The sequence below is a fragment of the Varroa destructor genome, unplaced genomic scaffold, assembly GCF_002443255.2.
Source record: "Varroa destructor unplaced genomic scaffold, Vdes_3.0 BEIS01000003.1, whole genome shotgun sequence".
Lineage (NCBI taxonomy): Eukaryota > Metazoa > Arthropoda > Arachnida > Mesostigmata > Varroidae > Varroa > Varroa destructor.
The window spans coordinates 19069514-19094950 of NW_019211456.1; the positions used below are offsets into that span (position 1 = coordinate 19069514).

The following is a 25437-nucleotide window of genomic DNA, read 5'->3' on the forward strand; positions in this document are numbered from 1 at the left end:
GTTCGTCACCGTTGAACCATCTTGCCCTCGTAGTTCTTCAATCGTCTAAAAATGAAGCTCACCTAAGGCTTTGAAAATCTTGCCTATATATTAATCCGTCGGGAGGCAAAAGCAGCAGGAAATATGCAAGCATAGATACCATTAAAAGTTTTCAAAAGAGGAAATTTTCACTCTTGAAGAATACTTCATACAAAGCTCAAAGAAGAAAATGATTGATTTTGTAACAGATTCTTTTTTAATCCAATTATCTGCTTATCTTGTAGAGACTGAAAAATAAAACGATCTTTGATTGTATGTCCTACCAATTCGTAGCCGTTGTTTGAAAAAAAAACACTAAAAAGGGTTGTGTCGCCTGATCACGATGGAGTCCATAAAAAAGTTCTTAATATTTTTGCAGAAAACATTTTTCAGTCAGCCTACGCGCAAAACCGTTTCAGGTTACTATAGCTATGTTTAGGATGTCGGAAATGTATCGTTACATATATACATTTATGCCTTAGGAGAGATACTGATCTAAAAGGTTTAGTTTGGCCACACCCGTCAATTTTCTAGGCCGATTTTTATTCAAATGTTAGGCACGCATATTTTTCACTAAGTGCTGCACAGCTCTGTTAGAGGGATTTGCCATAATCTCATGTCACGTTGACGCTGTTTAGAAATCTGGTACTCCTTTATTCCGCGCCGCCGCTGCCGTCCATGACGACCACGACCTTCGACTGTCTTTCAAGTAACGATCGGCCTCGGCGAAACTACACACCTGTTCTCCAGCTGTGGCTCGAGCCACGCTGATCCTTTTTACGGGCCGTAGGCCTTGTGTGGTTAGGTTGAGCGCTATCAGGCTAGGGATACAGGATATATAAATTGATCTTGATTGGAAAATTCTCTGCTTTATTCACATGTCAAACAAGATTTTATGAGTCACCCTTGATGGCTATTATGATTAATTAACACACGAAAATAAGCATCGTCGATAAATATTGCTTTGTAATGAACTGAATTTAGCTTATATTCTTCACACTTCGTTTTCCTTTCAGACGAAACAACATAAAATTCCCCTAATAATGACATCCTATTAAGCTGTGGATGCAACCCGTCGAGGTGTTTTGTGAAGAGGAACTGAGGATCCGCGGTACATTTGGCCAACGTATTTATTTCATTTGGATGTTAACTATTGTCGACCATTGATGACCAATATGTTTGATTTGTTTTCTGTCAGAATGAGATACTGAACCACACTACCAATGAAGTTCATCGACTAAATTGTATAACCCCGCTTACGGATACATATGCCACGGTTGTTCGAAGCTTTAGCCATAATCGTTTCACCGCAATCGCAGCCGAAATCGGTCTGGTTCACGGCTTAACGCGAAGGCTTGCATTCGGTTGAACATGTTTAATATGTAGGATTATAGTGTAGTACTGGCTATTTGACATTACAGTCTACAAGATCTAAATGATGCGATGAAATCAGTTCCATCATATGAAAACGGTTTAACAGTGAAGTAAGCTTCTAGTGTTTATCAGAGGCAATGCTTCATGAGAAACGTAGTTATATAATAACTGAAGTCTTCTCTAATACCTATCATAGATACGCAGCATAATCTCGACGGTCCTATTTATTATAGAAGGATTAAATTAAGATGAAAACATCGAAGCTCCTAGGTCTTGTCGATATCAGGTTAAATCGTAATATTGACCTGGTGAACCTATCGGTAACGTGTTTTCATGCTCGATTAACCTTCAGCGTAATTTATTCGATTTTGGATCGAGTTTGCATCGAACGACACAACTTACTATTAAACCGTACACAAATATATCTGTACGCTGTACTTCCGGTGTACGTCTGTGCGGAGTTGTTACATTCGTGGACAAAGTGCACTGAGGTCTCTTAACAAAACAAGTCTTGTTTATACAGCCCCTGGAACAGGCAAAGGTCCAGACGATTGTATTGTTCAGGATTGCAGTACCGTGGAGTTGCCCAAGGCTACGTCAGCCTACCGATAGACGTTTTCCGTCGCTCGCTTGTGTTTATTCAGGCGTATTTACGGGTGAAAGGATGAAGCCGAAACTGAAGGGAAACATACCTTACAAACTTGCTCTGAGTCTTTCGCGAAGCGGCAGGACCATCGGTAAGCAGGGCTGTACGGTCGGCCGTTGTTAAAGATCCGTGGCTACCAGGAAACTATTACGAAGCACCGGATATTGCATTGTCTTCTATGGATATATCTGAAATAACGTGGCCGTGAGTGAGCACTAAGTTCAGAAAAAAAAAAAAACACTTTCACCGTCGAAAAATGCTTAGTCTATGCACGGAGACTGACGCATCTTACAATTGCCTTTGAACAACGACCGCTACTATAGCTAGAGAGTGTATAATGCGATGTCTTTTAAGGGTCTTCACACGGACACCGCTACTTTATCTATTTGATATGGACGTTGAATGTAGTTAAATAATTGCATACGAAATTAGTTCATTTCCGTGTAATAGCTATAAGCTACTAGTAATAATGCTAGTTGAACATATCGCTCTCGTACAAAAGCCCATTTCGCCACTCGGAACAAGGATTAATGATAACGGACGACTGGTGGTAAGTACAAAATTGAGGAATCAGGGTCGGTAAAGTCTGATTAGACGAAATCATGTCCCCGCGATAGCCTACTAGATAACGTATAATAGTACGGACACGTTAGTGGTCCAGGTTCGAATCCGAACATAAGTACTGTTTGGTCCGTGCTAAGAGCAACCCGTCTGAGTTCATTTTTAATGCCAGTGCCCGACGTAAAACTCTCACGTTACTTTAGTGTTTAATAATTCTAGATACAAAAAAGTGAAACGCTACTCTTCGGAAAGAAAATTCAACAAATAATACTGGTACGCTAATGCATGTTTGAAATCGGTTAGTCTCTTTACCTCTGGCATTAGAAACCTCGTAAACTTCCAGATTTCTCCAGTGCAAAAGTGGTCCGTCCCTAAACTGAAATCGAGGGTATAACACAATCAAGATGAGGGTACTGAAATCGCGGTCTGTGTGAGTACTTTATCTAGGTTAGAAAGGTAAAATAATTAAGGTTAAGTTGATTTGAATTTATTTCAAGGTCATTGTAAACTATTTTTTTTTGCTCGTCGTTATTAAGGTTCTGATGAAACCCCTATCATCCAGTCATGATTCTGTCTGTATGCGCATATACATGTATATATGTTTTCTAAGTAACGCTGCGCTTCTAAGCGCCTTCAGGAAGCGAAGAACTAAAATGCAGTTATCTTAGCCGCGTCTGACCTCATCGTACAGACCAGTTATTCATAGGGCTCTTCATACATCTACCGGATCTTTTTGCACGCATACGTATTTCTGGCAAAGATAAACGATTTTTCCTAGTGTATGAAGCTATCAAAAAAACGAACCTGAAGTTATTTGCCCCCGATTAACTAAGCGACAAAATATATTTCGCAGCCGTTTATTACCGCGCTGTGTGGCCCATACGAGAGCAACGGTAATACCAGTATATGCGCCAGCTCTATAAAAATCGCTTCATAAATTGATTGAAACAGATGAATTGGGTTTAAGGTTCGTTGCATAGAGTAAATTATCAACTTTAGACCACATTTGCTATAGATAAGCGTGTCGAGAATGTATTTTGAAGCTCTGGAATCTAAAAGTTAATCCTTCAAGCATCATAGCCGGGACAAAGCTTGCTCCAGCATAATTTGTACCAGGAAACGAACTCAGATTGTTGCATTTTAGGAACTGGCCTCAACCGGAGAAATGAACGACTAGCGTGAGGTAAGGAAAGAACTGTCGCTCATATATAGATACATGCAAAGCACGCGCGTGCGACAACCCCGGCACGGACTTTTGTTGATGATAGATGAAGCAAATTAACATGAAATTGTTAGAAGAACACTTTTACTCAGCTGCGCTGAATTTTTTCCAACGCATTTCTGTTTTGGCTGTAGCTTGAACCGTCGACGACGCCCGCCTACAGGTATTATTCATCACTAGCTACTATCATGCTGGTGAGCCATTTGTGTTTTGACGAACAGACAATCCAGCAAAGTGTTTCATTCCTGTATTGTAGGGATGCTTCATACTATTGTACAATATGTTGATCAATGAGCAGTTTTCCTTTTATAAGGCATCATATGTTAAAGGCGCACCGAAGAGTTAAGACTGCTGTTCCAATTACCTAAAGCTCAGTCGATTCTCTGTTCAGAGAGATCACATTAAAATAACATCGAATGGAGCTCGTCAAAACATTTCATTCTGATGACTTCAGGAAGAAGCAAATCAAATGCGTTCTTCGTCATGTACCCGTTGCAGACCCACCAGAGCAATGTTCGCTGTTCCTGCATGCGTCTACCCGTTTCATAATAAGTTGAGCGGCAATGGCTGTGCTATTGTTTGCCTCGGTACAGAAAGAATGCCTTATGTCATAAGCAACCCACAGCCCGCTGCACCCTGAGCTCCAATAGGATTTATGCGCTCTGTAGTAATCACAAGGATAATGCAGGCAAAATATCGCAGCAAGTTTCTTCGAAGCTGGAGTTTAGGTAGATAGCTAAATAAGCAAGTAAGACTATTCTATAGACTTTCCCCAACATGGGTCGCTCAGTTCTTCGGTCCATAAAAACATCCTCTGTACTACGCTAGTCGATTGCTAATTAGGCCACTTTCTTACGATGCAACTATCATTTTAATAGTGAAATACTGTTCTATGAGTATGTACTTTTCGATTAGCGAAAGCATATTAATAGAACAGGCTGACATATATGTACAGAAAGGTCGGCGTCATACTTTTAAACACAGCGGTAAAATCTGCATGGAATCAAGTACGTATATAGCTTCGCTGCCAGTTATCAGATGTATCATACGATGTATGCAACTGCCTGGTCAGATCGATACGTATGTGTCAGAGCAGGCTTTACCAACAAGGACTGATGCAGACGTGCTAATACGGCGACCTTTATTCACTCAGCTTCCACTTGAATGAATTCGTAAAAGCCCAACGCATGTTACAGCATATCTTCGTATCTTACATAACGTGCGCGCTAAGAATCTTTTTAATTAAACTAACACAGGTCACAGCTTGCAGTAAGGTGAAGTGCACAAGTGTACGATGGGTACGTGCGTGCATTGAACGCAGACTGCGGTGTGCGATTTTATTCATGTTTCGGGGAAACAGTCGCGCCCTAATGGGAATTGTTATTTCGGCTGGGTATCAAGATGTTCAGTACTATTGGCACTTGTGCCAAATACGTGATCGTAATTCAAGTATATGTACGGCTATACTACTATAGTGTATTGGCACCTGACCGTCAAGGAAGTATTCTCTAGTAGATGTTATAATCGTTCATAACTGTGGCAGTTGTTGAAGCCATTATGGTGTTAATAACGAGTGAAGGAAAAAAAGCCAGACTAACTGCAGAATCGTATAAAAAAAAATGACGTTTGCCGACATCACTTGAATCAATGCTATCAAAGGTGTCCGTTGTTGACGATTCATAAGAGACTGGTAAACGGGTTGCCATTTTACTATTAGCTGGAGGCTTGTTTGGTTCTTGCGTGACTTATATTACCTGCATGTCTAACTGAGTGCGCGTCAACAAAGAATAACTAGCCACGAGTTAGAACAAGTGAGATACTGCAACGTATACTTAACCTGCGGTTTTGATTCCATTCTAACTTTCATAGTTGCTTAGTCGATTTATCAGCAAGAGCAGTGTCTCACCTTCGTTCACAGTTAAATTGAGCCAGACATAAGAAACATTGTCTTCATTCTCAATCTATTTAAGGAATTTATCCACGGAGAGCCCGTCTCGGACGTGACCTCTTCGACCTTATTGTGGAACGCTCGAGATATTTCAACTTCGAGGAACGGATACCAACTGAGAGCTTCATGAAGGTGAGCCTAACAGTTAACATGAGGTAAGCCAGTTAGAGACGACTAGCCTCTGTACCTTGAACGTTAACACGAAGATCATTTTAAGAGAAAGTGCCATTTTTTAGGCGGACCCTTAAGGGGAACAAAAAAGATGAAATGTTCGTGTAACTATGCCGCTTACTCTGTGCCCGAATCTAGCCTACTACAATAATTTATCATAATAATTAATATTGCTCTTATTGTATAACAATAGTAAACATGTGCTGCGTCGAAAACATCTCGACCAGTTTGCTCTAAGTCGACCTACGCTTTTATCTTTCAGCGCGTTTCACACAATTTGTCCATAATAAATATTTAAAGATGTAGCACCGTATGAACCAAATAAAATAATAGACGAAAAAAGTATCAAAGTTTGATGTTTCTCTTGATTGTTTCTAAATTGATCTCAAATTATTCTACATTGTTTTTTTTTTTTTGTTTCTAATTATCATTCTGTCAACCACCTTTCGTTCAGTACACAGAAAGTAATTTTAATAGAAGGAAGCCATTATGTAGCCGCTGTGACTTCAAGGGAAATATAATGGTCACACTGCATTGTGCACGAAATAGACTGCACACAATAGGTTTTGAGCCTCAATGATGGCATCCATAGTTCAAATTGTAGATTTTCACTGTTTGATTTTGCCAATGTAATATAGTTAACATAGTATAGCATTCTCCAAGGCCTCATGCCGAAGGCGCGTAAAGACGCACTGAAAATTGTATAGTAATAGAATTGACGTTCTCAATAAAGTCCAATTTGTCAGCTACATCCTGTAGGCTATGGCCGTAGGTTATGGGATGAGTTCCCGATTTCCATGTTTCGAGGCATACGTCGGGCACAACCAATAGGAAAGAGTTTCATCAAACGGCTGGCTTCCAGCACGAAACAAACTATGTTTATTCCCAAATTCGGACCTCTCTACGTTACTCACCACGCTATCATAGGGACGAGTTTCCTACCTTAGCCAGCATAAACGTACTATACAACATTTACGCTTGTTGTGATAGAAAATTATGTAATCCTGATATTTGTTTACTGCTGTCGTGGAAACTAATCGAATGGTAAAGATGTCTGTCGTTCATTTACCGGGACAGGAATCTGTGATAGGTTCTACAAGAAATGCAGTAGCTACAGATGTGCATTTCTCAATGACTAGAATATCTTCGTAAGCGTCTACATTTAGAAGAAATTCAGCTTTCTAAAGGACTACATAATCATCTGTTTTATACTCGACTCCAAAAAGCTGGCATTTGTTATTTGAAATCTTCCTCAACACGTTGCCTACACAACGCTAAACCCAATAATCGACTGACTAGGAAGCTCCAATGTTGACTGTGCTCGTATAGATTTCGTATGGGATTAATAGTATTGTACATTTGAGGAGTAATGCAAATCTTTTGTGGTCAGGATGCAAGAGACTAAAAATCCAGTTTTTAGAAGGTAATAGTCTTAGCTAACGCCAATAGATTTTTTTTTTTTTTGTTATTATTATTTTATTATAAAAAGATGTTGCTAGCTTAATCTATGTCAAAATCTTATAAGTAGACGAATACAGGATACTGCTGTTCATTCGCAAAGTTATTGCCAAAAGAGTTGCTTAAAGGCAGATCAATACTGGAAAAGTCATTAGCATAGATAGGTCCTGCGTTTCATTAAATTTATATTTGACCACAGATATTGAATGAGGGCAAAGATGCCCTGACAGGCCAGTGAGCTTTATTTTGCGCATAATAACCAAAGCACGATGTAACTGCATGTCGCAATCGGAGGCCGATCCAACAGAGTCGACCTTTTAGTTTTTCGTTTCCTATCTCTGCTTCGAACTTCTCTAAGCCATTTGCCCAGAATTAGGATAGATACTATGACTAAACTGTATATCTATTCCTATTCCTTCCACACAGTGAATCTTACGAGAAGATACGTCCATTTCAGAATCTCGCCTGACCGGCTTTCTTAGATCATCGTCCGGCAGAGATCGAATGCATCTCCGTTGTTGTCAGTTACTTCTTTCGATGAACGGCAGAAAAAACAACTCAAGACCCCAAAAACGGGAAAATCCAGTGGGGAGACTTCCTTTCAAATATTTCAGATCTACAGTCCACAACAGCTAATCACATTCATCGCCTCATGCTATCTATACTATTGGGAGCTAGTAGGCTTTTATTATGTACAAGAATCTATACGGCAATAACAGTACCTGCTTATACTGTATGGACCCGTTCTATTGCACGGTGATGTAGCCGTTGTATTGGACGTAGTTCAGCCAGGTCCTTCTTAAGGCCGTTTTCTAGACGCAGGCCATTTTTGCAACAGGCAAACGCAAGCAGTCCGACTAGCAGGGAATGCTCTAGGCCCATTTCGTGCAGCCAGACAAAAGTGCGCTCCCATAGTCCCCATAAAAGCCATTCTCATGAGGTATATAAAGGCCTTGGCGTTCCGAATTAGCTGGTCGGCCGACAGAGAAAAGCTGGCAGTCTGCTCCCATCTAGTGACGAAGACAGATCGTACACCTAGTAACAGGGCCTTACCGTACCGAAAATGCTATCAAAATGTCTACCATTACTTATCCACGAACTCCCCGTTTTGCGATTCGTGTGTCGATAGGGACTCAAGAGAATTCTGTTGTCGGATACCGTATCACTGGATTGTTTATACTTTGTATTCGCTGTCTCACGAATCCACACGTATATACACCACGTTTACGAAGTTCCATGTCGGTATAACAAGTTCCGAGGCTGCCTGGCAACGACGGTATCGCAGCCAATGTAGAAAGCACATTATAGTTAAGCGCCCACGGGCGACCATTCACAGTCATTCATTCGGATATAAACTCACTCTGAAACATGGCGACTGTGAAAGGCTGTATAGTGTCTCACAGTAGATGGGCGAACTCGAGCGTACCGCAAGTCTTGCGACATGAAGTACTGTTAGATGGAAGAGTTCGCTTAAGGCTTAGGTGACGAGAAATGAAAGATTGTGGAAAATCGAGGGAGGTCGATTCAAAAATCAATTCTACGTAAGTTGTGATTGTTGGAAACGTTGTTGAGAGCAAGTAGGGTCAATATTATGATAAACTGCAATAGGCGTAGGGAGTGGGGACCGGCACGATTGCTTGAGGGAGAGAGTACATTCAGCTTTCGGTAGCTGGCTGCTACCGTATCAACCGTACATCGAAAACAGGAGTTCATAATCTAGCTAAACGATTCTCGGATACGAACATGAAACGGGGTCTTTTGTCCCTACTTGAAATGTCCGGCCATAATATTCACACCCATTCAACCCTTGTTTTAATGTACCTTCATTAGCTGAATTAAACACGTATAGTGTCATAACATCCAATTCCAATGAGCAAAATTACGCTTGTGTCAACCAATATCGCTGTACACACAGGCGACTTATACACACCAGCATCGTCAAACAATTATACATGTCCTGCGCAATATTCATATAAAGGGACTGCATTTGGGTAAAGGCAGCCCCTACAAGTTTTACCTAAGCCGGAAACATTTCACGTTTCTCATCAAAATATCGTAGCTGTTGGTGTCTACGTCCTGTCTTGTCGGGCTGCTATACGATCTTTCGTCCTATCGAACATTTCGGGATTATGTCTTTTCCTTTAGACTGTGATTTGCACCCGAATCGATCAGACGTCGCCCGTTCAGGCGCTGTTTGATCAACGTGGATTCGACTCCTTGCGCAGTTACTGTTGCAGCCTCCGCTGCCTGTCAAAATAATCCGCGATGTTGTTTCTCTTAAGCAGCCTCATCTCCGTCGTTTGGACTACGGCTGTTTTCTTCCAGCTGATGGCTCTGCGCGCCTCGAAGGGTCCTTCCCTTATCTATTTCAAAACACTCTCGTCGGCCATGTTACTTGAAGCGCTAATCATCACTGAATGCTTCCACAGAAGTTGTCCTAAATGTCACTTTTAAGTATCCACGAAGTACCTTCCGCTCAACATTTCATTGTTCTTCACTAAAACTAGCAAAAATTACTCCTGATGTATTGCCATGTTCGTGATCTGACTCAGATAGTTGGCTTGTTTGGGGCGCCACGCGTGATCAGAAGACTTGTGATAGAGTTGAAATCAGTTGTTTTTATGATGTGAGTCAGCGTGTTACTGTAGCTGCCTAGCCTTTGTTCTTTAGGGGTTAGTTTTTTCATTTAGTATTTATTTGCTGTGTTTCATTGCGAACGAAGTCTCGCATGCATCCTATACGATCTGTTTGGCACCTCAATTAATCCCGTTCAAACAAGGATAAGTGTGCATATAGATGCGGAACACATTTCTTTACGACAGCAGGCACGGCATTATCGGTAAAGCCGTATGGAACGAGCCTTACGGTCCGCCCGTATGCGTAGCCATATTGAGAACTTTTAACCAGAAGGTCGCCTCGTAGTTATATCCCTTCACGCGAGTGCTTCTCGGTATTTTATTCTTTCCCGTACTGTTCTACCGAACGATATTTCGCACTGGCTTTTAGTTCAACATAGGATAGCGACAAAAGAGATATCGCTATTTAAGTAAGGCAAATGCTGCCCGGTTCAACCTAAACATGCGCGTGCTACATTAAAGCCATCAAATGAGGATCACTATCCGCTTTAAACCGAAATCTGACGTTGAAATGACATATAAAAGGATCCCTAATACAACTTAATGAACGCCTAATGTCCGAAAACTATTAGTCTGAGAAATAATCAGGGCTCCCGCGTTTCTGCCTGGACCTGCCCAAATCCTTAACTCAATGTTCACGTGAGAGTGACATCACTAGTTGACTAAAGAGGAAGAGAATCGAGAAAAGAATGCCTCTTTCGGGCATCTTTTGCTGATTGCGGTTTGATTTCTGGGTTTTAAAATGGGTTTTACAACAGAGCTGGCTACGGCATTGCTTTTGAACTGAATCTCTTTCATTGATATACCGCTTACTGAGTGAACGCCCAGAAACGTTCGACTGGCCAGTATAGAGGGGTAAGCATTATAGAAGATCTTGTAAACTTGTTCGCAAAACACATGCCATTCTGTATTGGATTGCACATGCGCTGTTCTACACAACTATGCCTTCAAAGCAAATGTATAAAGAAATACATACATATATAAATTACAATTAATCTGATTGTAATATGAAGAACCTTACTATCTACTAGCCAAGATAGCGTCATAGGGAAATGCTGTCTCGATATTATTGAAAGTGTGCATTGCACGACAACGTACAATCTTCGCCACGCTTTAACAGTGGCGTGGATCGAAGAGGATTAAATCGAATGATGGCTTTGGCCTTAGTATTCTCAAGAGTAAAGTCTGTGTAGCTTCTATTGTGCTCAAGAAGGCGACAAATAGCTTGGCGTATTAAATTTCGAACAAGTTACTCAGACAACCGTGCTATTATTGCGCTGATAATAAATACAAATGAAATCAATGAGACGGGTTTACAACCCGGACTCAATATCGGACAGTTTTCGAATAGTTCATCATTTGTATATATAAGTTTAAAAACTGTTTCCCTGTAAAAAAATAACAGAATAAATAACAGATTTTGCATGTGTCAAAGCATCCGGCCTAACAATCAGACGCCGTTGGCTGCTATCCGTATTTCCAATGTAGCAAAACTGGTTTTTTCACACTGCTGAATTGGCAAGCAGGTGGGGTCATTGGAAGCGGCACTTCTGATCAATCAGGAACCTAAAGTCATGGTAGTAATACAACGCCATAAGATATCGATATCCAAAGAACCAATGTCAGAAGTATTTGAACCTTCGTCGAAAAATACATCTATGCATACAGGCCAAGGGTAAAGTGGATGTTTCCTCGCTGCTCTTATGTTTTGGGTTGGTACGAGAAACGATGATGCCGATATATGCTAACATAGAGTGTTGAGATGCAACTCACAGGATGACACGGCTGAGCTAGAACGAAAGACATAATACTGACAACCAATATTTCATCTAGCTACAACAGTCTTCCGAGGTAGATGAGCGCATTTTCCAAATTGCTCGCTTGAATTAGAAACTTTCTTTTGACATTTTCGTATAAAAATGCTGCTACTGTCTACATCTAATGCAGAGCGCGTTGTGTCGAATAGCGTCCTATAGTGTCGAATAATCTTATAAGACAAACTGTACAAAAAAGATCTACGGGTGGAAGAGTAACCCTTAGAGGTTGGATAGCCTAAACCTTCTAGCTGTTGTTGATCGAATGCTGAACTAAGGTCGCCAACTAAATGCTGGGTGGGGTAAGCCCACAAAACTTACAGATGCTATATAGCCGGCCCAATGGCGTAGTTGTTTTTTGGAGAACCCCGCACAAACTTGAAAATATGTAAATACCGATTCCTCCTAGCAACGTTCAACGGCTCGCCAATAGGCAAAATCGAACTGGTTTTGCCGATTATTTGCATTCAAGTTAAGGTTGGTCTCTACCAGCTAGCGTGGATTAATAAAGCCCAAAATCTAACAATGTTTGGCGGATGGCCGATCGGCTGGGTGGTTCACTCGCCCGCTCGTTTAGTGCTAGCGGATATGGAGAACGTCAAAGGAGCTTCGCTGTGTTCCTAGCGGCCAAGGCGCATTCCCATAAGAGCCCCACAGTGACAACACGGCGAAACTGTTAAGCTAATAGCCAGCTGCATATGCTAACGTTCCTGTTAATGCTGCTGAGATATCAGATGGTTTATTCGTCGAGTTCAGGCTCAAGTCACCTGACTCGAGACGTGGGCTACATGACGCCTATGCACATGCGCTAGCAATGCCAGTTAGAGCGAACCCCCTGCTCGGTCTAAGAGGTAGGATTTGGTGGTTGATGCGGCCGCCCCCCTCGTTGTTGATCACGCTGAGTGGAAGCAGGGCAACAGCTGCTTTAGACGGTAGTATCAGCATAGAAGACACAGCATGAAGACGGTGGTGGGTTGCGCACATATTAAGTAGATCATCAGATCAGATCAAGTGATCGCGGAGAAATTCTGAAAGACGTTTGAACATATAGTCGGACAGAAGAGGATTTTAGTTTATACGGCTGCATTAGAAACGCAATCATGCTAAAATGCGTTTTAATGAAAAAAATCCGGAATTAACAATGCTTGCTTAGTCCGATTTTGTCTGCTTTGCTTGTATGCTAACTCTACCTTGAAAATAGACACGCTTCCCGAATAATATTCTATGTACGGAAAACGCATACATAGTAATTTCGATTTTTCCGTCTGATGCTGGTACCGTTTCAGACGGCTGGCACGTCCAGGCTCGGAACCGAGTTCGCTTGTCTACGCCCGATTTCAGACCTAGGCCAACCCATTAATTGCTTTGAACCTTATTACTGGATCATCACCTCAAACATTTTGCATTCGTATCACATTTTATCTTGCCACTGTTTCAATAAGTCATGTTGAAGGAAATAGGTCTAAAGCAAGTGCGGCACATTTTCAATTCATTCACAATCACTATGCGCCATTTGAGTGACAAACCTGCCTATAAGGCTGTCGAGTTTTTTTATAATGTTAAGCAAAAAAAATTAATCAAATTTCAATTATTTTGCTTATCTTATTTTTTATGTTTTCTATAATGCTATATTGCGAGTTCAACAGAGACGTTTTTTAAGAGTTGAAAAATTGTTTCAGTATGATGCTTCTGTTCCGTTGTACTCGTCATTTTATAAAATGTAGACCTCACCCTCGACTCATCGGTAACATTTTGCTTTCTAGATTCTAGTGAGACATTGTACGCCAAATTAGATTACCCTCCTGGATTCTATGTGTTTTGAGCTTCGACCGGCAACGGGTATAGCTGAGCAACTACTAGCATATTAATCTATCCTGTTTTCCTTTCTCTTATGCAGTTTCCTTGTAAGTTAAAACGCTGGTGTAGGATCGTAACATCCTTAACATTGATGCCCCTCGTCTGAGCCGATTCAGCGAATTTTTTTTCGACTTCCAGGGGAAAAGGACAAACTAAAGACGTTTTAGCTACCACCTAATGGTACAGCTAGCTGTCCTACAACTGGTTGATTTGTTTCGAAGCTGGTCCATTCAAAATCCCTATTCCCACTTCGTTTTACTCGCCCAATTACAGCGTAGCGGGCAGGGTTTCTGACTAACAGAGTGAGTTCCACACCGATTTCCTGGTATCTCTCTTTCCCCTAGCCTGAGTCACTCGACCCTAATAATCGCGCACGCCCGATTACAAACATCTCAGAGGTGTACGTGCTGCTTGACTATGGACATATCGTCTTTCCTGGCGCGACATGTGGCCTACAAGTGGGGCAGAATCCAAATACCCAAAGAATACTAATATCACACTTATGCTGCCTCTCACAGAGCAAACTACTGGCAACTATGGGTTTACGTGACATTTCTACAACTGCTTACATCATCTGCTTAATCATAATATGCTTTAAGCACAGCCTCGTTTTCATGTCCTCTCGTTTTGTTAACGCTGCTGATGTTCAATCGATCGCCAGCAACTCCCTGATTCGTCGGTAATTCCTCTCCCCTGAGTTTTCAATCTTTCTGTCTACCTTTCCCCGCTGGTAGAAAATAAAAATACTGTTGAACCACTAACATTAATATAATCTCGTGGTCGACAGAAATCTCCGATTTTCTCCGTATCGTCTTGCCTTGGACGGGGCTCTTGTTTTTAGCTCGTAGAAAATATCATCGAGAGAGGCGTTTAGCTGATGCTGACCATAATCATTATGTGTTGCGGCGTAAAGCGGGATAGCAGAAACTCTATCTGTAATGATCGGAAAATCATTGGAATATTTATTTTTTTGTTGAAAATACTTCAATCGTTGCGCTTCAAGTATGAAGGATCTGTATAAAAATTGGGGAAACTTAAAATCCGATAAGATTCGTGCATGCTTGCTAACCGCGTTACTGGTGTGGAGAGGTGGACGCAGAGCGCAGGCCCAATGGCAGAATATCACATGCACGCACAGAGATAGTTACTCTAAATTAGGTTCCAAGTTAATTTATGCGTGCGCATATTATTAAAAGTCGAACTGACTCAATCCAGGCTTCATTCGTGCTCAGATGCGAAAATCCTGGTGCGGAAGACCAGTAGCAACGGTAACCGCAGAACTATATGGAACGCTAATCTTGCTAATTATTATGTAGCCTATCATTTGGTTAATCAGCTCTTTTAGAATGTCCGAGGCATGCTTGTCTTGATATGTTCAATAGTAGATTGGCCTGTACGTTTTTTTTAATGGACTAACTCCGATAGCTCGATGAGCTAAACATGGTGACTCGGCACCTGCGAACAATAACGAGCATCCTTCATTCTTCTGCGTAAAGCTTCCTGTGCAATTACGTCGGCGTATTTTACAGCTATGGTCGACGGGACGTTTGCGTCCTTTTCATGGATCATGCCATTTCAGGAATTAGGTGAAAATTGGGTCAGCTTAAGCTAAAGCAGTAGTAGGTTACGACTACTGAACACTGAATAAACGATTTTGAAATAACGTCGTTTTAGCAGAGAAAATTAATTATCAACAAACATTTGTATACAGCAATAATTGTATATGGAATACCGAAAATCATATCGAATTTAAAATAAAAGCTTTGCAGCCGATGCATAATCATCTAGGTAAGTCGGATCCGCTTGTATCATGCGTCCTGTTTTACCAGTACACAAACCTGTTTGCACACAACCGAAAAAAATATAAGCCTGGTCTCTAAGGTGGAAAAATAGGTTGACCGCAATGTTGATGGCCAGTTCCTTCTATAATATCAGTGACCGTGAGGCGCGTGACAAAGCTTGCCCGCGTTGCCAAGTGCAGAGAATGAAGAGGCAATCACCACGCCGACCTTTTGTTTGTCTGTGTTTTCTGAAAGACACGGTGGCATGCTCGAAATAAGAGCCAGTTAGATGTTCAGTCCTCTGAAGGACCAACCGAAACAAGCAAGAATCGCTATAATGATACAGCGTGAAGGGTGCTAATATCTGGGAGGTTTTTTCACTGTAAGATGAGCGAATACCATATTTCACGGACTACAACTTAACGAGTAACCCATCTTCAAAGGGTTACAATTTTCAACAATTTCTGACCCAGTTGCTTCGTTAACGCGTCGTTTGGATTGGATATTCTTGCTTTTTTACATACACATAAATCTAAAGCAACAGTTTTGCTTTCGTACCAAATGTACAACCTGGCTTATGTGTGTCTTCAATACGATTTAATTTCATTACATTTATTCTGTGACGTTTAGCCTTTAGCCACTTGTGGACCCGGGTTATTTCCAAAATGTTAAACTACCAAACGATAGCGATACAAGGGTTTTTTCTTATTAAAATTTTACACTGAACTAGATAGTGAAAGTCTGTCCACTACGTGAAAACAGCGTAAGGAAATTCTATCTGTCGGAAATCACTGAAGAAGAATAAGGAAGTCTGTCGGAATAAATGTCTTGATGTAACTGAAGGCGTTTACGCCCATCGCGTATTTATTGCTGGTGCTGGTGGCGCCCCCTATGAAGTATCTAGTCATCTACAGAATCAAACACTGTCATCTGGCATAGATCGTCGCAGCGGAATGTGTTGGACGTGATTTAGCATATTGGAATAACGTTACGACACGCTCAGTAACAGCTTTATTCTGCCTAAGATTGGCCGCACTGTTATCTTAACAGCACACTATTGGCTAGCGATTATATTGCCTTAGAATACATAAATATATCAAGAAAGTAAACGTTTTTTATAATATTACGAAAATACGCTCATGGTGCAGCTGCAAACACGCAGTAATTGGCCATACAGCTTCAAACTCACGTGCTATCCTTTTATTTTCGCATAAACGATAATTGTATTAGTAATTATTATTATTTCTAGTCATGATTAGACAACTATTTGCCATGAGCTGCAAAACGTGTAATCTGGTTGATTGCGAAGATAATTTAAAAAGAAAAAATACAAAAGGAAATACCGTATAGATTTTTTTTGTTCTTGTACTGCGTTTCGTGACAACCTGTGATTTTGCACTTTGGGCTTCTAAACTTAAGTGTAGAGATAGCCTGATCCAAATGGGATGTTGGCTTAGCTAGTCTAACAAAGCGTGCGCACGGGCGTTTTTATAACGTGAAATGCGTGCTAATAAGCGTCTTATAGTAAATTTGCCATTGACATACGCATCATAATATGAAAGTAATTGTAAGCACGACAAACTTGTCAGTTGTCAAAATCATCGTAGAAAACAAAAGGCATATAAGACGAAAGACACACATGACTACTTAGCTTTTTGGTTGACATGTTATCGAAAAATCGATCAATCCGAAATGGCTTTTTGAGACTAAACCTTATTGTTAAGTAACGTGGTAAGCTTAAATTTACTATGAGGACTGTTTACCGTCTGTATATTTCACAGCGACGTATTGCGAAGATAATAACAACCGGAAATGCTGTAGGTGTCACTTCAATAAGATTATCTAATACTATAAAATAAGGTTGTCGTTATTTTTACATTTTTTATTATTATCGCCATGGTCTACCTCCGATGAAGTTGGTTTCACACGTTCATGACTGATGAGAGGCATATATCACTAAGTTACAGCCACGCGAGTTTACGCATATCTCACTGGATGCCTAGGCAAGATAAACCTAACAAGACTATTAAGACTGCCTACTTACTATTAATCACGATCTTCGATCTGAGTGTTACCCGAGGCGCGTGACCCTGTCTTTTCCCGATTACAAAGAAGAAAAGTAGCTCGTCTATCCGGGATCACCTTACTTTAGATCGTGGAATTTGAGACCGTCGGGATCTCTAGAAGAGAGAATTGTCACCTCTCTGCAATAGTCGCTTCATTGATCGAAACCCAATGTCGTCAAATGTTGCTGCTCCACTGCGAGTGACCCAACGAAATTACGAATATTAAATCCCCGCTCAGCCTACTTCCTACAGCCAACTTCGTTTTAACACAAACACTAACCTTTCGCAACGGCTACCAAATTGCAATCATCAATTAATTTCACATCGATACGTGAGACCCATGCTAGAAGCGGCATTTCTTTTCTTTTTAGGTACCCGCGAAACGAAGCCATCCCCTGAAAAACCCATTTTCAGCCAATTACTCTTTAGCCATCGCAACGGGTCAGTGGGGTTAGGTGACAAGCGTTCGCTTCCCTGTCTTCTTTGTTCCCACACTTCAGTCTTGTTCCTCTCTCCCTGCTGTTCTTTTAACGAGCGGGGCCCGCCGGGTGAGTGGGTGCCGCTCGGGTCCAACGTGAAATTCTATCGAGGCTTTCATTTTGCGCTTGTAGTTATAAAATGTCCTCGTCAACTTTGAAGTATATTAAAACGTTGCTTAACATCAGAATCAACTGGGACTAGGAAAATGTTTCGCTTTTGATTTGAAAGATCGGCACTGCGGGTTAGGTCCGCTTGTAACGATTAGGCGAACAACAAAACGAGATCGGGCAAAAATAATATTTTGATATAAAGGATGGTGACGGGCGCAAAGCAAAAATGGCGACTGGCGGTATTAAGAAAAAGAACTCCCATGAGAACTTGTTGGATATTTTCAAGGAGAAGGACGTGTGATTGCCGGTGTTCTTAACCTCCTCGTAGTAGCAGAACGTTCCTAATAGAGCATGCATAAACCTTTCAGAGGTACTGATCATAATTCCCTGATGATTCATATCACGGACTTGAGTCAGTGGTAGGTTCACATTATCGAGGAAAAAGGAAAAGTTCCGTAGGAACAAAAACTTTCCAAACAAGGCCATTCTTCTATTAAATAAAGAGTCGACTATTTTTCTTTGTTTTGTTTGAGGTAAATTATGCTACGATTTTAGTAGAAATATCGTATCTGGCTTCACTTCGTTTGAAAGCTTCAGGTTTAGTAAAAGGTTGCCGGTACCTTGAATTTATAGATGACTACAATGTGTCCCGTACATTTATGTAAACTACAGGTATAAATAATATACTTGCAAGAGAACTTAGCTGGAGTCGTACGTTTTGTATGCTTGGCCTTAGAGTTGTATGACCTTTGAGCCACTAAGTAAATAAACGCTATGTAAAATCTCTTCTCCTTGAGTGTGATTTTTACGCTTCTTCTGCATACACTAGACTCGTTTCGTTGGTCGGGCTCAAGTCGGCTTCCGGTCAACGTTATACGAACGTCCGTGAATCGAAAACGGACCCTCACTACAGGACAAACAATACCAGCAGCAATGCCTGTTGAATATTTCTAGCAAACGAGCAGGCCTTCATTTTCGTCTTGGCTTCTCATAGTCAACATTCATTTCTTCGGTTATGCCAGAAAGGAAACTTCTTGCCATTAATCCACTATGTAAGAGTTCTTTCTCTATCGCACGTAACGCGTTCGGCCAAGTGTATGTAGACGTGCATATGAATCAACTAAATGCAATTTGTTTTTTTACGTCGGCCGTTTTTTTATCGGTGCACTTTTCTGCTACCAGCCTGTAAAGTGTTGGTCACCAGTGTACTTACTAGGAATCTAGCTGCAGCGCATTCTATATTCTCTTGCAAAGCGTATATACTCACACAAACAGATTCAATGCGTTTTCTACTTCTTAGCTTCGATTGTCGGTAGTGGCGTCCATCGGCGTCGTCGACGTATCGCTTCAGGCACTTCCAGAGCTCACGGAAACAAAGCTCGCAAAAGCTCAAGTGAGATGAGTGACGGCAGGAAGACTGAAGAAGGCACGGCCGAAGATGCATCACATTGAAGGCCCACCGTTACGACGCCGTCATGTATCCAAGATAGGAGACGCTTTTGATGCCGCCGCACGCTGTTGTTTCACTGCTGCCAGTGAACGTGATGGAAGTCTCGGATCGGCGTAAACTAGTTGATGAGATGGTTACCAATTCGTCGTCGTCATCATCATCATCATCATTCAACGATCGACCAAACGAACGAAGAAGAATCGAATTTCGAATTTGCTGAGCCCGGAAAGCTGCCGCTTCCTTGATGTTGAAGCTACCATAGTATTGTCTTCTTTCTGTGCCTCGTCATCTCTAGCCTAACCGGCTTGAGATAGCTACAAAATAAGCTATAGGCGTTGTGGAGCTGTCTCTTTGCGCCACCTCCAAGCTCCGTTTGAGTCGTGGACTTTAGGGGCAAAAGGATAGACCCGAGAGAAGGGACAAGAAGTGAGTAGCGCAAAAAAGAGCAATGCGGGTGGGGAAAAAGAGGCGCTGTGGCAGCGGCGGTGGGGGGGGGGGGGGGGTTAACACCCGTCCCTTCGCGCGACTGAATGGATGAGTCGGGTTATTGTTGATGGACTTCAGCGAGTTTCACGTTTCTACGCCCCTCCCTACGTAGCTTGGTAGAATTTTTTTTTTGTTTTCCATTTTTTGGCTGATAAAAATTGAGAAGGGTACGGGGCTTTGTTGCACAACGACATGTGGGCTTGCGCGGCTCGAAATGGAGTATTTTTGCACAGTATTTGAATCGTCGGTGTGCAGACGAACTTGTCCCTCTTTATAATACGCGCGGACTGCAGAAACTATATGGTGCAGCGTTGTGTACTGTTGACCATGCGAGTGTGTAAAGTATAGGCTATATCTATACGCAATATAATATTGTTTGTGTTATGGGTTTAACGGAGTTGTAGGTATTAGCTTGTTTCACTCCTAAACTGACAACAAAATTGGTAGCTGATTCTACGGTTTGAGAAGAATGTCCAGCTTGTAGTTTTTGTGCCGTCGTGGCCACGTCACGTATCATTGGAATCGCGAATTTTCTGGGTGTTTCTAAGTTCTACAGAGGATTTGTGAGCGTCCACAAGACCGCCTAAAGAAAGACGTAACAGGGTTGAAATTTACTTCGCTTTACGTTCATCGTTCCATCGTAGAGACGCACCATTCTGGAACAGACAGACGTCTGTTCCTCGTCCTCGCCCGGTTAGCTCGGCACATTTAGCGAGTCTTGCAGAAGTAGATCCAAAGCTCCAAGTGGACGGAGAAAAAAATCGAAACAAAAATGTTCAGAAAAGGTTGAGCCTCGTGGAGATTACCCCTGATATTTTTCAGTCAGAGTCTTCGAACGTATCGCGTACGATTGCAATTGATCGTGAAATGTCGGCTATAATAATGCCAGATGTAACGATTCTTTCTTCGGGCGACACAATTGTATGCTGTCCGCTAGCACGTATCTTTTTTGATACATTGGTTTTTCCACTGGCTTTTTCGAATGTACGTTGGCTCCCCCAAACGTCACTTGGAAACGTTCTGGTTCTAGTACTCGCAACTGTAAGGACACTATCAAACCATAAGTTCTTCTCTGATGAAAGCAGGGATCGAGACTGTGAACTCACGTCTAGATTGAATTTTAGAGTAACAGGTAATTTGAATGTTTTTGTATGATTTGAAATGTTTATGGGTTGGACATTTGTTGAGAAGAACGACACCACAATGAATGCTGATGACCCCGGCGACCATCTTAGCAAAATCGCCCCTTCTCTAGCCTTCGTACTGTGAGAACGTTACGATGACGTTGTGCCTTCTTCTTTCCGACGATGACTACTACTACTACTACAGGAGGAACATCGCGCCCTAAGAAAGATAGAGAGAAAAGTCACAAGGCAAGATTTCCTGTGGGGCCATGTTAGGGGCACTGCGCATTAGGTTTGGCGCCTTTGCCTGTCGACAATGTAACCGCATTACTGTCACGCTTTAGGCGCTCTTTTTTTAACCACATCCGTCATTCCCCATCCCCTGTTAACCTAAGGGCAAAAAGATCATCCGAAATGATTCTGAAAAGCAATATGGGGAAAACGGGCAGATAGTGACACGTCAATATGAAGTGGGTTCCACCTCAAAAAAATGGAGCCGGCCAGATTAATAAAACAGTATAAAAAGGCACTCTCTCACAGATTTACAGTCGTACGTATGCCACCACTTTTCCCGCTGAATGAAAAATAACATAGCTGTATGGCAGACACACGGGCCCAACGAAGAAAGAAGGCCGATACTAAATTTATACCGTTCGATCCTGTGCACGGTGGTCGCTGTCAGTTTGAAAGCTATGGTCTGCGATTTTCTAGGGTTAGACAGGTATATGTTTCAAATTGCTTAATGTTGATAAACGATTATTTTACAAATAGACTACTTTGCATTTATTTTTCTGATACTTGTTACCACTCTTGACGCTATGCGTGTAGTTTTGTAAGCATTAATATATAATCGATGGAGAGCTATATCGCGTCGTGTATAATTTTCACCAAATATGATATATTTCTATAACTGCATAAAGCGAGTCCCAAACAAAAAACTTGATTTCTACATTCAATGTGATGTCTTCTATTGTTAGTCTCAAGGCTCCGATTTGAGCCTCAACTGAAGTAATCAATCTAATAATATTTTCCGTGGATTTTGTAATGCCGCGTACGTCACTATCTTGCTTGCTTATTTGAAGGTTGAAGCGTGTTCCAGGTAGAAGAGCAATCGCTCATTCCAGCCATTCAAATTAAATATAATTTAATATTGTATTTAATAAAATTGTCGCTAATAATAACATAGTACTATGTTATTATTACTTTCACGATTTAAGAGCTTGTCAACAATTCTCAAATTACCTTCATTAAATATTATGCCCTGTAGGAAACGTCAATGATAATAGCATAGTAAGTCTCTAAATATGTTGAATTTCTCTAAAATCCCAATGAAGTCGTCTATGAAAAAATGAAGTTTAGATTGCTAGCAGCTAGTACACAGTCTGCGTGCGTCAGCAGCGATTACCGTAACAGAGTTTGGCATCACTTTGATACGGTGCAATCAAACGTCGCTTTGACCTGATCAAGATTCCAAATGTGTAAACCGATAACTGAGACACAACATACGATTTACCTTGGTTACACATACACGCCAAAAGACAAGCTTGTCCTTCAGTTCGCTTTCTGCTGGTGTAAACAATCATGTAGCGGGTGGTGCCCCTCACGTCCTGTCGACACTCAGGCGGTAAACGTATTGGACTTGGCGCCGAGCACCAGCTCTGCCGCCGACGAGAAGCGCGCAGACTAATGCGAAGATAAAACGGGTCATGTTTGCTTTTCGGCTTAGCGTTCCTTTTCTACGTTTGCTTCTGTTTAGCTTTGGCGGAAATGCGTCATATTTCATCAAATATCTTAACGTCGTTTCCCTTCCTCTCTCTCCAGTTGCTTGTCCTTCCCTCTATCTGAACAGACGCTATAGCGGCGTCGGCTGCTAATCTCTAACAACACAACACCTCCTTCCACCTAAACTCCCATTGATATAGTACGAAATGATTTTTCAATTACAAGTACCACCAAAAGCGGAGCAGCCGCACTGCCGTATGCGCTTACTGATTTATTGTACTGAGTGTCTGCATATCAGAGCGCGCCTCGTCGTGTCAGTTCTTAGACAGTTCGGTTCCCCGTAATCCTTTATTGTAGACAGAGGACGGCACCTCAATTGGAACCTTTCATTATCCTTTGTTTTTCGACTATGTCTCAATATAGGTACTTTAACAACTCTTTTTACGTGTGCCATAAGTGTTCGTTCTGACAGTCACGTCTGTTCAAATAGAAGCAGTACTCACCGCGACTACTGCTTGATTCGGCTTTTAAACCGCCTGCAGGTATTTTCAAGATGTGTCCTTCGCAATCCTGCAAACGCCTTTTTGATAAAGGCACACGCTAGCGAGTCGATGTCGCCATATTGAGACTCGTTGACTCTCGTTCAGCAACGCTCTATACATAAGAACCCAGAGGGTTCAAGTCTCGGCAGTCATATTTGCTCATGCCAAAACATGCCTGCATTCTTAACCAATTCAGCATTAATCAGCTTCTGTGAGCCGGTGCTTCATCGTGTTGTAAGACGTGTAAATACTTGCAAGAATCTACGATTGTCCAACCGTTTATAAGGCATGCGGATAAACCTCTCTAGTGACGTTTTTAGTCCTCTGTAGGAGATGCAATACCATGATATTTTTTTTCCCATACACAACTATCAACATATGGGCTTTTCCCAAAAAAATGCTTGTATTCATTACATATGCATCGAGAATAAGAAAACTCTTGCCAAAGAAAAATCGTTGCGGCAATTGAGTGGCAAGCAATAGCAATGAAGCCCTTGATTTGTTCTCCTCAGAGAGCGTCTGTTTGACTTTGATTGTATATGACGTGTAGCGCACTAGCTCGAAAGGCATGCTTTTTCGTGCGTTCAGTCACATCGAATTCGTTCATTAGCACCCTGATCGAAACGGAGGAACAGTTAGGACTATACATTTTGATGACAGCGATTCCATTTCTAATCCACATTGTTTTTCATCTATCGTGGATTTTCCATTGCGCTATGCCCGAAACTGCTTCTGCTGCCGCACACGCCGTTGCGATGCGGCACGCTGAGGATTGGGGCGTTCTAAGAGATTGATAATCGCGCTGGGAGTTAGTCTAGCGGGTACAGATTGAAGAGTAACTGATCTTTTCTTAAATGCTGAAAACTACGCACTATTGCTTGCCATGACGGATTGTTGAATTTGTTAATAGAAAAAACTGCCTTTCGTCTGCTACTAACGGTAGCGTATGGGCACGTGCCCGACCCCACAAACAGCCTACCAAACTCTCTGTCCCAATTTAGCAATGATAGCTTATTTAAAATGAACCCTTTCGAAATAAACTATGTTCTACATTTATTGAGTCAGAATACGAAAATTGGTTTTACCACTCAAATTGTTAAAACCATAGCAGTAAAAATAGGAATTGTCGCAATCGGAAGCAACGCTTAATGGCAGCATTGGCAATTGAAGGATTCAACGTTGGTCTGCTGCCTTTCTTGGGCTTAATGTATCAAGGAAGTGCATTTTTAGTTGCCCAGATATTGTTTATACCAATTTTTCTATAGAAAAGGTATTCAGTTTCGTATGCTACTTTGAAGTACTTTGAAATACTATATAGCTATTAAGTGTTACCTCAATTCGTTTATTTGTACGAGCTACGTATCAGTGTACGAGTCAACATAAACACGGAAAACGTTTGGTTAAGAAACAACTACAAAGATACAAAATATACGTACATTGACTGTGATTACGGGAGAAATTGAAGCGCGTCGTCAACGGGAAATTTGGAACCATCTCTTTTACGTTCATTATTAGCCGTTTTTTTATACTGCTACTGCCCTGGTTCGTAGTCTTCCTTTAGCCACCCTTATCTTTGATTATGATTCAGCTGATCTGAGAATAAATAGCCGGCTCCCTGTTGGAAACTGCGCTTGTTAGAGACTGAAACAACATAGCCAAATCCTCTCATATGGAATTCAGCCATACAGACTGCTGTCGCGTCTCAGTTAGCAGCGGCATGCGCCAGCAGTTCCTCTGATTCGTTCGCTTTCGTTTGATCATTCATAGCTATTGGCTCACGCATAAAAAATACATTAAAAAGACGAGATTCAAACGTGCCATTGATTCGAGAAAGAGTCCTGGGCCCTGCCAAGAGATCGAACATTCTCTATAACGGATGGAAATCAAGTCTTCCCTAAAGCCGAAAGCCGACAACGGATGTAGTTCTTAATTTAGTTAAAAAGAAATAAGTACACTTGAATGTGTGCAGAT

General features: G+C 41.6%; 1 protein-coding gene and 2 long non-coding RNA genes across 19 annotated transcripts in view; 1 reads left to right on the forward strand and 2 right to left on the reverse strand.

Moving 5' to 3' along the window:
* Positions 1 to 106: 106 nt before the first annotated feature.
* Positions 107 to 23002, reverse strand: LOC147756631 (uncharacterized). 2 transcript variants are annotated; one of them, XR_015324638.1, is made up of 3 exons: positions 22716 to 23002; positions 2085 to 2226; positions 107 to 839 (listed from the first exon to the last, which is right to left on the reverse strand). It is a non-coding gene; the product is annotated as an uncharacterized LOC147756631 (long non-coding RNA). The 2 variants fall into 2 exon arrangements; XR_015324637.1 differs by lacking the exon at positions 107 to 839 and having other exon boundaries at positions 868 to 2226.
* LOC111248062 (potassium channel subfamily K member 1-like) overlaps positions 4334 to 25437 on the forward strand; it is a 107752-nt gene continuing 86648 nt past the window's right edge. For 3 of the 16 annotated variants that reach the window (XR_015324619.1, XR_015324618.1, XR_015324617.1), the window contains exon 1: positions 4878 to 5901. The gene's annotated coding sequence lies outside the window, so the exon portion shown is untranslated. Of the gene's footprint in view, positions 5925 to 6202; positions 6291 to 13134; positions 14471 to 19442; positions 20057 to 25437 lie in introns of those variants that run through there. The other 13 variants (XR_015324630.1, XR_015324623.1, XR_015324629.1 and 10 more) reach the window with 13 other exon arrangements.
* On the reverse strand, positions 12521 to 17660 carry LOC111248086 (uncharacterized). Its single transcript, XR_002672399.2, has 3 exons — positions 17531 to 17660; positions 14468 to 14638; positions 12521 to 12876 (listed from the first exon to the last, which is right to left on the reverse strand). It is a non-coding gene; the product is annotated as an uncharacterized LOC111248086 (long non-coding RNA).